The 13,508-nt window shown below is 33.7% G+C and overlaps 1 protein-coding gene across 6 annotated transcripts in view; it reads left to right on the forward strand.

The window, feature by feature from the left end:
* vti1a (vesicle transport through interaction with t-SNAREs 1A) overlaps positions 1-13,508 on the forward strand; it is a 133,679-nt gene that overhangs the window by 9,035 nt on the left and 111,136 nt on the right. The window lies entirely within an intron of this gene.

The following is a 13,508-nucleotide window of genomic DNA, read 5'->3' on the forward strand; positions in this document are numbered from 1 at the left end:
TTTATTTTAAGGTGGTTGTTTTTTACAGTGTATTTACACAAATAAGTACTAAGCAATATTAATTAGTTACATGTACTTACTATAGGGTTAGGACTTGGTTTAGGATGTTACTTGTAACTGTGCATAATTAACTGTTATTACTATAGTAAGTACATGGAACGTGTAACTGTCACCTTAAAATAAAATGCTATTTATAATAATATGAAATATTTTTTTATATATGCTCTAAAACATGCTGGGTTAAAAACAACCCAAGTTGGGTTGAAAATGGACAAACCCAGTGATTGGGTTGTTTTAACTCAGCGGTTGGGTTAAATGTTTGCCCAACCTGCTAGGTAGTTTTATTTAACTCAACTATTGTTTAAAAATGACTGTATTGCTTGCTTAAAATGAACCCAAAATATGTTGGAAATTTACATCTATTAATGAATAAGAATTAAACAATAAACATTTATTAAATTACACAATAATAAATGTTATTAATGATTATTATTGTTGCCTCTAATAATTATGTGTCCGATTTTTAATTTCCAACTTATTTTGGGTTGGAAATAAGCCAGCCATATAGTAATTTTTAAACAATATTTGGGTTAAATAAAACTGCCTAGCATGTTGGGCAAACAATTAACCCAACCGATGGGTTAAAACAACCCAATTGCTGGGTTTGTCCATTTTTAATCCAACTTGGGTTGTTTTTAACCCAGTATTTTTTTAGTGTGTGTTTTCTTATATTTTCTTATATTTTATATATATTTTCTTATTTTGTATATATAAAAACACACATATCTTGAGACAAGTATAAATATATTTACTTGTATATTTATAAAATAAATATTTATATAAAATAACTAACTAAATATAATATATTATTATACTATATATAATACACTATACCATACATATATATATCTTCATGTGGGTGGATAAATAATTGTGCTAACATTTTAATAGAGACTATATTTATTTATTTATTGTTTTTGGGAATATCACATTAAATTGTTTTAAAGCATTTCAGTACCTCTATAGCCTTGTTCTCTTTGCAATCCACTTCATTCGCTTATGCCACCATATGAAGTCTCAGCACGCAGCAAATTCACTTCATCATTTCTTTCAAACTCAGCACCTGCACCTAACTCAAGGTGCTCTTGATATCAATTACCAGATGGCTACGGCATCCACAACGATTCCAGAAAGGCTGACATAAATGAGGAGAGTTTTGAAAAGGATCTTTTGCCAGTGATCTGATGTTGTGCCGCTGTGCTGATAGCTCAGATCACAGTGGAGATCTCTCGTCTCCGAGGGGCCGCACGTTCCTCACCATGGGCATTTAATTGGCCGATGATTAATCTTTAGCTTCTCCCTCTTGACTGTTGCCGTGCTTAATTATCATGCAATTAACACCCGCTGTGAAAGGGTTTAGTGCACCGTTCATGGTTGCATTCCTTTGCCTTTCACCTCGTTTTTTTTTTTTTTTTTTTTAAGATATATTTCTATGCAAACTAATCATGGATATGCAAGATGTTGGTTGCTGTTAACATTTAAGCCATCATTTATTTAAAATGTGTTTTGTGCTTTCCAAACTCAGTAGTTTGGAAACTAATAGATCAAATGTTTTAACTTTTTGTAGAAATTAGTTTGATAGTAATTATAATGAAATGAAGAATATTACGTTAATGAAAAAGGTAATGTATGTCCAAAATTTCTGGTTTAGTCTATATATATATCAGAGACTAAACCATATGTAGTTTTATCTTTACCTTTTTATCAGACGGGTGTTTATGTGTTTTTAGAATGAGATAATAATTGTCCTGATTGAAAGCCATTTTTCTCCTTGGTTCTTTGAATTTATGTGCATTTGAAGAACAGATCCCCCTGAAGCCGCCGGTGATAGCAAACCCCAGAAACTTGTCCTAAAGCTGGGAGATTCAGCTGGCTCCTCAGAAGTGCCAAATGCTTTAGCGTGGATGGCTTATCCTCTCTGCCACGCAACGTGAGCACACACGCACACTTCTAAGAGGTGTCAGGGAGAGGGCCATCGCTGCTTTCTCTAAAAAAGCAGAGGCTTTGTTGTGCTTCCACGGGAAATCAAGGCCTTGTCTTGCCCTTCCCCTCCTCTGGCCTCCCTGGAGCTTCTCTCTCTTTACCCCTGCTCGCACTCACCCGTTCACCCCGCGGTTTGAAGTCTTCGCTCCATCCCACTCGCCAGACTAAGCCTCCTGTTCGGCGGCAGACGGGGACCGGCCGACCTCTTAACCCTGCCATTTTTCAAGAGAAAGTAGGCAGATATCAGAAGGACATCCCGAAGGTATGCTCGCTTCATGATGGCTTCATTTTGATAATGGGGGCGCAGGGTCTTAAAGCCGAGAACCCCCGCGGAGGCCTTATATTAGCAAAAAGGCGAGAGTGCTAAAGATATGTTCACAAAACAATAAGTTAAAGCTTATTTGTGTTAGGCCGAAAGTCAGTCAGGGGCCGTAAAAGTCGGTACCTCTTAGCGATGCTTTTGAATGGTCAAAAAAAGTAATGGAGGCGTAATTTAATGAAACCAATTGGGAAAAAATAAATCTTTTCAAAGCAAGTGGAAAGTTTTTTTTTTCTATGCCTTGATATATCAGTCTGCTCTGTTACTTATACAAGACCTTACAGGATCCACTTTTTTTTTATTTATTTTTTTTTTTATTTGTGTTAACCAACAGTATTGAATATTTAAAAAAAAAAAAATTAAAAATTGATTGCTTATCTCTACATTAATCCCCCCCAGTTCTATTAAACACAATATTATAGAACATATTGAGTAAAGGAAATATGGGCTTACATAACATTCTTGTTATACAATGATAGATATATTTTAATATAGAAAAATATTTTGTTGTCTCATTGATCAATACAGAGATGATAAACTAGCTAAACTGCATTATCAGGCTCAATTCCTGGTTCTGACACATTTCCTTCTATGAACGACAGATGGCGACATTGTTCAAGGTATCAGGAAGAAACCATTGCTCATCATCGCTTTTAGGCAATTGCTAATCAAAGCCGTTTTCTTAGATATAGGTAGACCATCAGTTTCTTTTTGACTACTTTCCTTTGAGGAACACTGAGATTAAACACTTGAATATCCTGGGTGATGGGGGTACTTGTTTGCTCATTTAGAGGGCAAGAGCTTGTAGGCAGAGCGGTTGGGGTCTGGGTGATTGCTTGAGAACAGGTCTTTCCCACCTTACTACACTCAAAGACTTCAGCTCAAGTGTTCTGCTTTGCTCTCAGCACTATAGTGTTTTAATCTTTATGAACTGTGTTCTTTTAATGGACTGACTTCTGAGACATAGTTTTTTTTTTTTTTTTAGCAACACAATTTATGAATGTGCAGTTATTTTAGATATTTTCTAAAAATAATTTTTTTAAATGATTATTATTCCTATTTTCATTTAGCTACCCTAGTGAAAAATAAATATACTAAAATGTATTTGAAATACATTTATTTCATGCTAAGTATATTATAAATAGATTTACATATTATGTTCTTAATAAAAAATACCCTGCAATTGCACTTTTAGTATACTAAACTGCTAAATTGGAACAACTAATTTTGTACTTAATGCACTTTGTGCGGAAGTAGTGCTGCGGTCCAACTAAAGATATACTTAAGTATATTTGAGTGGAACTATTGCAAGTATACTTTAGGTACACTTTAAATATCTTGCGTTTAAAGACCGATATTATTCAAATATCATACAATCCTCATCAATAGTGACATTAAAACACATTTTAGGCCTAATATTAACAAATGTGCATTGTGCACAAGTAGTATTCCAAATAAAGATTAATTATCATTTTGGTAACACTTTACAATAAGGTTCATTAGTTAAACATTAGTTAATGTATAAACTAACATGAACTAACCATGAGCAATACATTTGTTACTGTATTTACTAATCTTCGTTAACATTAGTTAATGAAATACAGTTGTTCATTGTTTGTTCATGTTAGTTCACAGTGCATTAACTAATGTTAACAAGATTTTAATAATGTATTAGTAAATGTTTAAATTAACATTAACAAAGATTAATAAATGCTGTAGAAGTGCAGTTCATTATTAGTTCATGTTAACTAATGTAGTTAACTAATGAACCTTATTGTAAAGTGTTACCATAATTTTTATATCAGTAAGTCTAAAGCGATATGTCAGTAAATATGTTAATATATGTTTAAATAAATTGTGAATTGCAATGAGTTTTTGTAACCTTTTTTGATTACATTAATGCAGTGTTTATAGAAATAATGTTTATACAATGCTTTTTACAGGTGTGTTTTCTAGATATAGAGAAAATGTGATTCTAAAATGTTTTTGATTTTTTTTTTTAATTGACAGTGATTGAACTCTCAAGCCATGTGTTGTTTAGCTTGTTAAATCCATGATTTTATTATGGATGATTCTATATAAATGGTATATATGTTTTTTTGTTTGTTTGTTTTTTAAATAATTTTTGTACAGTCATGTGACATATTAGATATTTGAGCGTTTATCTTATTTTAAATTCCATGTTCCTATTCAAAATTGTGGCCAAGTGCTTGATTAGTTGCTGCGAACAATAAGAAAACTGCATTCCTGACTATAGCTTTTAGTATCACTAACCCTGTTTATCAAGTCACTTTGGCAATGCTGAAAAAAATTGTATTATCATGATATGGCCTTGAATCAGTTCAGATTGTTTACCAGAGAAGATTATATTTTATAGGTGTTTTGGTTGTGAAGAAAGCACAGATAATCATAAAGAAATAAAAGGCATATTAAGGTTAATACACTATGAAATAGTGAATTGTATAGAAAGTCTTTCAGTGAAATTGAAGCTCTGTCCTCATGTTTTTCCTTTATATCTATTTAATAATTGTTTAAGAATATATTTTGCAGAGTTTTCTCAGAGGTGGCTGACCTCAATAGTATTTTGAAAGGTTTAGGGATTAGATACTATGACCAATAACATAAAAACATGAACATGACCATGAGTTTAACCAGGTTTATTGAAGGCGTTATTAAGTGTTAGCATAGTCTGATAAGTTTACACGTACAATTGTACAATGTGACCTAGTTTTCCAATGGTAAATTTGCCCTAGTCGTTAAAAATGTCAGATTGTAGGCAGCTTTATTTATTTATTTATTTATTTATTTTATTGTCTTATAAGGGTAAATACATGTCTTTGAATGATTACCGACATTTAGCGAAAAGTCATTTTAAATTACAAAATGACTGGTCAAGGTTCAGGTCACAGATTCTACAAAACTTTGTTGGAGTTTGTTAAATCCCTTCAGGGATTTGTTGGATAAATAAACTGAAAACAGGTTTGTCAATCATCTTGATGAAATCCACTGACTTCAATAAAACTTTGTTGCACTTCCCCAAGTTAACTTTTAATCGTCAAGCTCTTCTCATCTGTAGACTTGTTGCAGCCTTTAGTGCGCTATATCAAGTTTTACACACACATGCTTTCCAAATAAGCCTTTTGAATCTCTCTGAATCAAAACTGAAAACTTGTTTCTTAGAGTTATACCAAGTCATCTATTACAGCAGCTTCCACAAAAGAGAAGCATGACAGACATACTTGACCTGGATGTTCGACACTTTTAATCGCCTTAAATTAGAGCTGAATATGCACTCTAAAAAACTCTTGATTGTTGTCTGATTGTTTCATGGCACTAAGAAGGTAATGCAGATTAGAATAGTTGTGTCATTTGAGTTTAGCAAGTCTCCTGTGATGGCCAAGTCCAAACACACTGCCTGATTACAAACCTTCTGTGTTTATTATGGAAATCTCACGGATTGATGGGATTCTTTTTCTGAGATGGTACTGGTTTAAAAAGGGACTAAATCAATCTTTTGAACGTGTCTTTTATTATGGAGTTGTTTTACGCGGGGCGTCTTGCGGATTGGTTGGTACTCTGAGATGGGATTGTGTGGCTTTACAGAGATCAGGGCTGTGGTGCGTGCTCTAATCGCAGTGATGGGACGATGATGAGGTGAAGGACTGTGTCACTCGAAGGAGAAAATCAAGCCTCCATGGCTGGGAATGAAGAGCCCATGTACTTAATAAGAAGTGGAGGTTTTCTCTCAAGCTAGAAAACTAGAACCGGTGGTATATTTGAAAGCCTAATTTTACAACATAATATTTGGACATTTTATATGATTTATGAATTAATATTATTTTAATTATAGAAAAAATATGAAGTCCATGACTGCATTCAGTATAACATAAAAATAGTATTACAGTTTAATTGTATATAAAAGGAATATTTATTTCTAAATAACTTTTTTTATTTTATTTTTTTTTTATAAATACTTATAAAATAATTTTGGTCACACTTTGGATTAGGGTCCAGTTCTCACTATTATTAACTAACTATTAATTACGAATTTTTCCTCAATAAACTCCTAATTACTGCTTATTAATAGTTAGTAAGGTAGTTAAGTTAAGGGATTAAGGAGTGTAGCTACAATTCTTCATAAAAGTATGAATATTTATGTAATGTGTTGATAATTTTGCTATGTTTTTTGATTGTGTATTGTTTATTTTAACTGAGTTAATGATTAATCTCCTATTTGTCTCCATAGTTAGCCGTGACACAGATCAGGTAGTTTAAACAATTCCATGTGTCTGTGTGTCTGTTTGAGAGTGGCTGGAAAATCAGACACAGCGGAGCTGTCTCCTCTCTCTGCCCGTTCCTATCGCTCATGTAAAGTGAAAGTGACATGTGACACCCGCGGAAAATGATGAACTGACATGAGGGACGAAAAAGGGTGACAAAAAATTTTTGATTTGCCAGGCCAGCTTAAGTATGAAAAATCATGAAGTATTTATGAAATGTATTATGAATCATTGGCTTGGTTTTTTCCCCTTCTCTTTTAAAATGCACGCCCCAAAGAGAGAGAGAGAGAGAAAACTTTGACGTCTCAGACTCTATAGACATCAACTTGTCCTCCCCTTTAATGGAGTGATATATTTACAGTGCATATGAAATCTGTAAATTATTGCTAGGTTTTTCTCCGTAATGAGGATGAGAGAGTACTTTTTGGTTTTTCATGGAGCATTTTGGTTGAAATTATGGTGGTTGAAAATGATGATGAAAGTGTAGGGTGGTAATTAGCTTTTTGTCATTGATTAAAATTAGGCAAATCTGAAATTTAATGTCACATTACTATTTTTTTTTAAAACATAGAGCTTAAAGAGAGAGAGTAGGTCCACTTTTAAGACTTCTAAAAGACTTTTAAGTCCGTGCTTTTTCCTTGCATTTAAATGTTTGATTAAATAATTTTAGATTTTTGTCCAAGCTTATAATATTTTTGATATTTTAAATGAATTTCTTCCTACATAATGCAGGGGAAATTTGTTCTGGTGTAAGATTTATTTTTATTTCTTAATGTTATTTGTAGAAGTAAAATTTTTATTTTATTTTACTGTACTTTTATTTTTAAAATGGTATTTTATCATTCAGTGCTGTTTTGTTGCAAGTTTATTCTATTTTAAAATATATTTATTTGAAATGCATTGAGCAATTATATCAGCTAGAAATATTTTTACTTTTTATTTTAAATCAATCTATAATATAATTATAATATTATTACTTTGTTAAATTAGTCAATTATATAATTATATTTATCAATTACCACACACACACACACAATAAAAATAATGCGTAAATGAGTTTAGAGATCATCTCCTTTCCGACAGAGATATATATAGAAAGGATTAGCAGAGGCCACGGGATAAATATCTTGTCTTGAACTTCCGTCTTGAGCTCTATTGTAATGAATGGTTGCAGTTGATTTCACAGGACTGCACTTCATTATGACTGTGGATGAGGCCTTTGTTTAAATCTCCATTTGAATTTGGTGCACATAGGGCAGTGACAAATATACATACATGTATAGAATTAATGATGTGGTTAAGCTGCTGTGTGTGTTTGGGTATTTTTATGCTAATGACTTGAGCATTCATCCCAGACAATAGTCGCGTTGCGAGGAGAAGAGGGAGAGACCGAGCGAGGCGTTATTCAACGTGTAGCCATTCATTCCCGTGTGTATTCGCACACAATAATAGCATATAAGCTCGGCTTTCTTTATGACTGGTTGCATCGGAGTGTTCTTAGAAGAAACACTCACAACAGACATCAGATGCTAAATATGGCATGAACTTAGGTCAGAACAAAAAAACAAAAAAAACACATCACTTTTTTTTTTTCCATAAGGAGAGAGAAAGACGGATCGGGGGAGGTGAAGAAAGACAAGAAAAAAAAAGAAGTTATTTTCTGTGCAGGGTTCAGTGAACCATATGTAGGTAGCCACAGGCTAATGGGCGATTGGTCCCTGGCTCGCCAGGTATCTTGTGCCTCAGAAATCCCTCCTCCATTTCCTCTAATCTCACCTTTTCTCTGGTGCTGACCCAGGGAGGCCCGTTTCATTCCCCACTGCACGCCAGAGGAGAGTGCTGTGATGGGAGCCGGCCCGGCCCTGCCAGCTCTGGCAGTCTCCCTCCCCACCGGCTCTTCTCTATTGATTTCTCCACTCTTGCCTAGCCGGGGTCTGCTCTACTAGTGCCCGCACCGGCCCTGCTCCCAACCCAGCATTAATGTGAGAAAAGGCTCGGCTGCCAGAGAAACGGGCTTTGATTTTTCATTAGAACTGCTTCCATATTTTAATATTGGGTTTAATCGGCGCTTATGCCTTAAAGAAATAACCATTCGCAGCGACTCCCCGGCCTTCAAGAAGTATATGCCGTTTCTTCAATCAAAGCAGCTTGAATTTGCTCTTTTGTTGGGAGTTCACTTGCAATCGTTTTTTCCCTCGCTCTCTGTATGTGGGCAGAGTCGTTAGGTTTATTGACTGCACTCGGTGCTTCGAACATGACATTGACAGAAATATCCATGGCTGTATTGAGCTGTTTTATTATTTATATGATTTAAAAACTTTTTCTGACCATTTTTTGGCATCTTTTTTTGAATTTAAAATATTAATTTATTTTCCTCAGCCTCTCTCTCTTTTTTAAAATTTTATGTATGACCCCCCCCACCTCAAATTAGCGTTTATAATTTTTTGAATTAGTCATTTTATATTTTAAGTACAGTATTTTGTAATTTAAGTATTTTAGAAATATTAAACTATAATTTTACAAATATTAAAAAATGTATATTTATAATAAAAAATTATTATAATTATTATAATTTATAATAATAATAATAATAATATATAAAATAAACAATACAAAAAAATTAATTATAATTCATATTATTTTATAATTTTTATTTTTTTTCAGGGTTTTTATTAATTATAAACACAAATAAGAGTGTAAACAGTGACAAAAAGCATAAATACAGTGTGTTAATTTTTTATTTTAAAATATAATTATAGATATTATCAATTATAATTATTATTTAAAAGTCTTTTTTTTTAATAAAATTTAAGTACAAAGACCAACATTTCACTCTGAGTTAGTATATCACAAAAGCATATTCATTTGATTGTAATTGTAAATATTTTATATTTTATTACATTAATTATTAATTTTATATTTATAATTAAATTATATTATAATTGATCAATTCTACTTATAAATATTATTTAAAGGTCTGATTATTTTCATTAAAAAAAAAAATTAAGTACAAAGAGAAATATTTCCCTCTAGTATATCACAATTCCATATTCATGTGATTGCAATCTCCGTAGCCTTCATTTGTTCCTGAATTTTTCTGCATGGCTTGCTTGTTGTTGTTTTTTTTCATACACAATGCTCAGTGAATTAAAGGCACACACCAGTAACCTGTGTGCTAATGAGAGACACCATGCTGATATCAGTCTATGTGTTGTGCACAGCTCCTGCGATTTTTACCACAAGCGACTAACATAAATGTCACACCAACGCACACAAAACCAAACGCATCTGTCCATCTATCACCCGTATGACAGATTTGATGTTACCAAAGACTAAAAAATAAATCACAGAGGCATAAAGACCCTCCTGCGACCGTCATTACTTTGTGCCTTTATCTGATATCGTATCAAGTGCTCAAAAAAAGAGTGCTCGTTTAATTGCACAACCTCCTACAATTTATTTTCTAGTACATGTTAAAAGAGAAAAGCAACATTCTGTGTGTGCGGATGGATGTGTAGCTTCCTGTGCATGTGTGAATAGTATTCTTTCTGCTTGCGGATGGTGTTAGACCCCTGCTAGGATGAGATGCATTATTTAAGACTGTTGTGATACTGGAGCCTGCTTGAAAAGGTCTTTGCTTTCTTCAACCACTACAGCACTTTACTCTAGACCAGATGCACTCATAAAAACACATGACGCTTTGACCGCTGTTGCAGAACACAGCTTAACCACACAAAACACACATGATGCATGCATGCAATGCCTTAATAACAATCATATTAAATATTAAATATTTCTATATGCCATTCATTGTCAGCCATAGTCTTTTTCTTATCTGTTACACAAATCAGCAGTATGAGGTGAATATTTTTCTTCTTTCTTACAACCCCCCCCCCACTTGAATCCTCAATTCCCCTTAAACATTTTCAGCAGATTATTAGCTGCAGAAAGAAAAGGTTAAATGGCAATTTGAGGCAGCCACATTGTGTTTGACTAAAGTCCCATTAATTCGAAATCAGAACTGGCCAGACATTTTCCCACTGGTGAGAAATACTTAATGAAACACACTTTATAAATTAAATATCATTAATTACTCTTCACGGTTTGCCACCAGCCGTGTGGTTTCCGAGTGGAAAAGTGGAGGAAAAAGCTTTGGCAGTGTCACTTCAGGGCCTCTCATTAAACTCTGCCCCTGGGTATTTTTATGCCTTTTAATGCCTATCTAATGAACTGTTTACTTTTGCTGCAGTTCAGGTTCCATTATTATTTGCGTCCTTGTGTCGCCGTTTGCTGTCAGTGTGCAGTGTGGTAAAAAAAAAAAAAGAAGCAATAATAATGATGAACAATAAGAGATAGCAGTTGATTTATAATAAGATATTTTAGGGTAATTATTTGTAACATTTTTAAAGAGTTTTCATTATCTTACTTTTTCCTGCCCTTAGAACAAAAGGTTAGGATTTTTTTCTTATGTCTTTAATCCTTTTTAATTAATCATAATGTTACTACATTTTTTTTTTTTTTTTGAATGGTGTAAATAAGATGTTTTCTATTTATATAATAATACATTTAAGTGACATATTTGCTGCAGTTTTGTTCGTATGATTCTCATTTCACAGACAATATATAATTTGCATAGCTGATATAAATATTGAGCACGCATGCGGCATATGCAATTATGTTTTTTTTTTTTTTTGTATTGTGCATCATGTCAACACACTTATAACACGCATTTTGACAGGACACAAAAACCCTCGTCTCTGGTTTGATGAGACATGTCTGTTCTAAAAAGGCAGTCAGACCACTTTGCATAAAGTTAAGACGGATCTTTGTACTTTTTCCCTATGCTTCCGGGAATAGAAGCAAATTCTCACCCAAGATTAAAACAAGTGACAAGAGAAAGACCTTTCAAACAGATTATAAAAAGATTTTGCCTTTTGTTTCTGTAGCAATAAGGTATCTTCATTCTTACGATTACAAAGCCTCCTCTCAGGGTTTTTATGTTTTAGTGCAGGTTTTATATTTGAGTGCTCCAGCTGAACTATGCAATATGTATGAACTTTAAAATCCATTGATTATTTCTTCTTTTTTATTTTTTTAAAAGCAAGAACTTAATTTTTTTAAACTTTCATATCATTCCAATCCATTTTAGGTCATCGTGGGTCATGATTAAATATGCAATACCCCAATGATCTAAATAAATAGCTCCACTTTATTAATGCATGGCATATAGGAGATAAGTAGGAAAATAAATAATTCTAATAACCTATAACTCGGCTCAGATCCAATGCAAAGTACCAATCAAAGTATTTCCTAGGGTTAAGCAGTCAATATTGCCCAGCTGCTGTGCTATAGCAGCAGATGAAGGGAGAATAATCAGTGTGAGGCTTGTTTTACTGCAGGGGGAGTTGCAAAATGGTGTAAACGGGCTGGGAGAGGCGTCTCGCTTTGTTTCTATGACTAGTTTTCCCCTTCGAAGACTTAAGGCTGCATTTGCCATTCTTTTTGTGCGAGAAGCACTCAAAGGTTACATCGTGAAAGTGGTTGATGCTCTCAGCTACAACAAACAGCTATTTAGAAGAAGAAGAATGAAACAAAAATAGGGTTTGAAGACGATAGTGTGTGCATTCAAATGAAGGCATCTCCAAGGCTTCCGTTTTCAATTATGAACATGCCGACATTCCCCAAAGTTCCTCTGCTGTTCTTTAAGATGAAACTCGACTAAGATGGAACATGTGGGTGTTTTTTTTTTTTTTTTTCCCTCGTCAGAAGATGCGCTTTGTTTGTGGTGCTCGTTTGTGAAATAATGTGCAAACAAATGCAAACGATTGCTGATCGGTTCAATCAGAAATGACACATGAGATATGACACGTATATATTTTGAAACCAAAAGATCTGTCAGTTTCCCTTTCCATGCTTCCTTTTTAGAAATGTAAATTCCTACATTTTTTGCTTTATATTAACTACTTGTGTTTGTGATCAAAATAATATGAATGCTGCATTCAGTTTCAAAAATTTAGCATGGTGCAAATTCATTACTACACATTTTCAGAAGTTAAAATGCATCAGTCATCTTCACTTCCCTCGCTTCCTTTCTAGAAATCTAAATTAGATATTTCTGCTTTATATTAACTACTTTTGTTTATGGTCTAGTGATTCAAATATTACAAATGCATTCATTTAAAAAAAAATTCACCATGGCGCAAATTCTTTACTACACATTTTCAAAAGTAAAAATGTTCAGAAATTGTTGAGTCTGATAAAACTTGCTAAACAAACCCCACTTTTAGAACCGAAAGATCAGTCAGCTTCGCTTCCTTTCTAGAAATCTAAATTCCTATATTTCTGCTTTATATTAACTACTTTTTTATGGTCTAGTGATCAAAATATTACAAATGTTGCATTCAGTTTCAAAAATTCAGCATGGTGCAAATTCATTACTACACATTTTCCAAAGTTAAAATGTTCAGAAATTGTTGAGTCTGATAAAACTCGCTAAACAAACTCCACTTTTATTTTTAATATATTTTCATGTCATATCCTCCAGGATTTGACTGCGTCCTCTGCAAGAAATTGTGACACAGCATTGCATCACAAAATGCAGTTCTTGGATAGCAGTTATTGTGCTGTTTAGTTTCCCCGTGGCTCGCCTGCACCTTTCCCTGCTCTCATCCTCCCGAAGAGTGCCAGCCTGCAGGAAGAGCGAACAGAGGGAAGCAAAGGGCTCTTGGTAAACGCCATCTCAGTGTGTTTTTTTCCCCTTCGCACCACCAGTGTGTGTTTAGTTTGGAGGGTATTTGAAGAGGTCGGGTGTGTTTGTAAACATGCCATACTCGGCTTCTGCGCTTGCTGAATCGGAGGTGGCACGC

Source organism: Ctenopharyngodon idella, chromosome 12, assembly GCF_019924925.1.
Source record: "Ctenopharyngodon idella isolate HZGC_01 chromosome 12, HZGC01, whole genome shotgun sequence".
Classification (NCBI taxonomy): domain Eukaryota; kingdom Metazoa; phylum Chordata; class Actinopteri; order Cypriniformes; family Xenocyprididae; genus Ctenopharyngodon; species Ctenopharyngodon idella.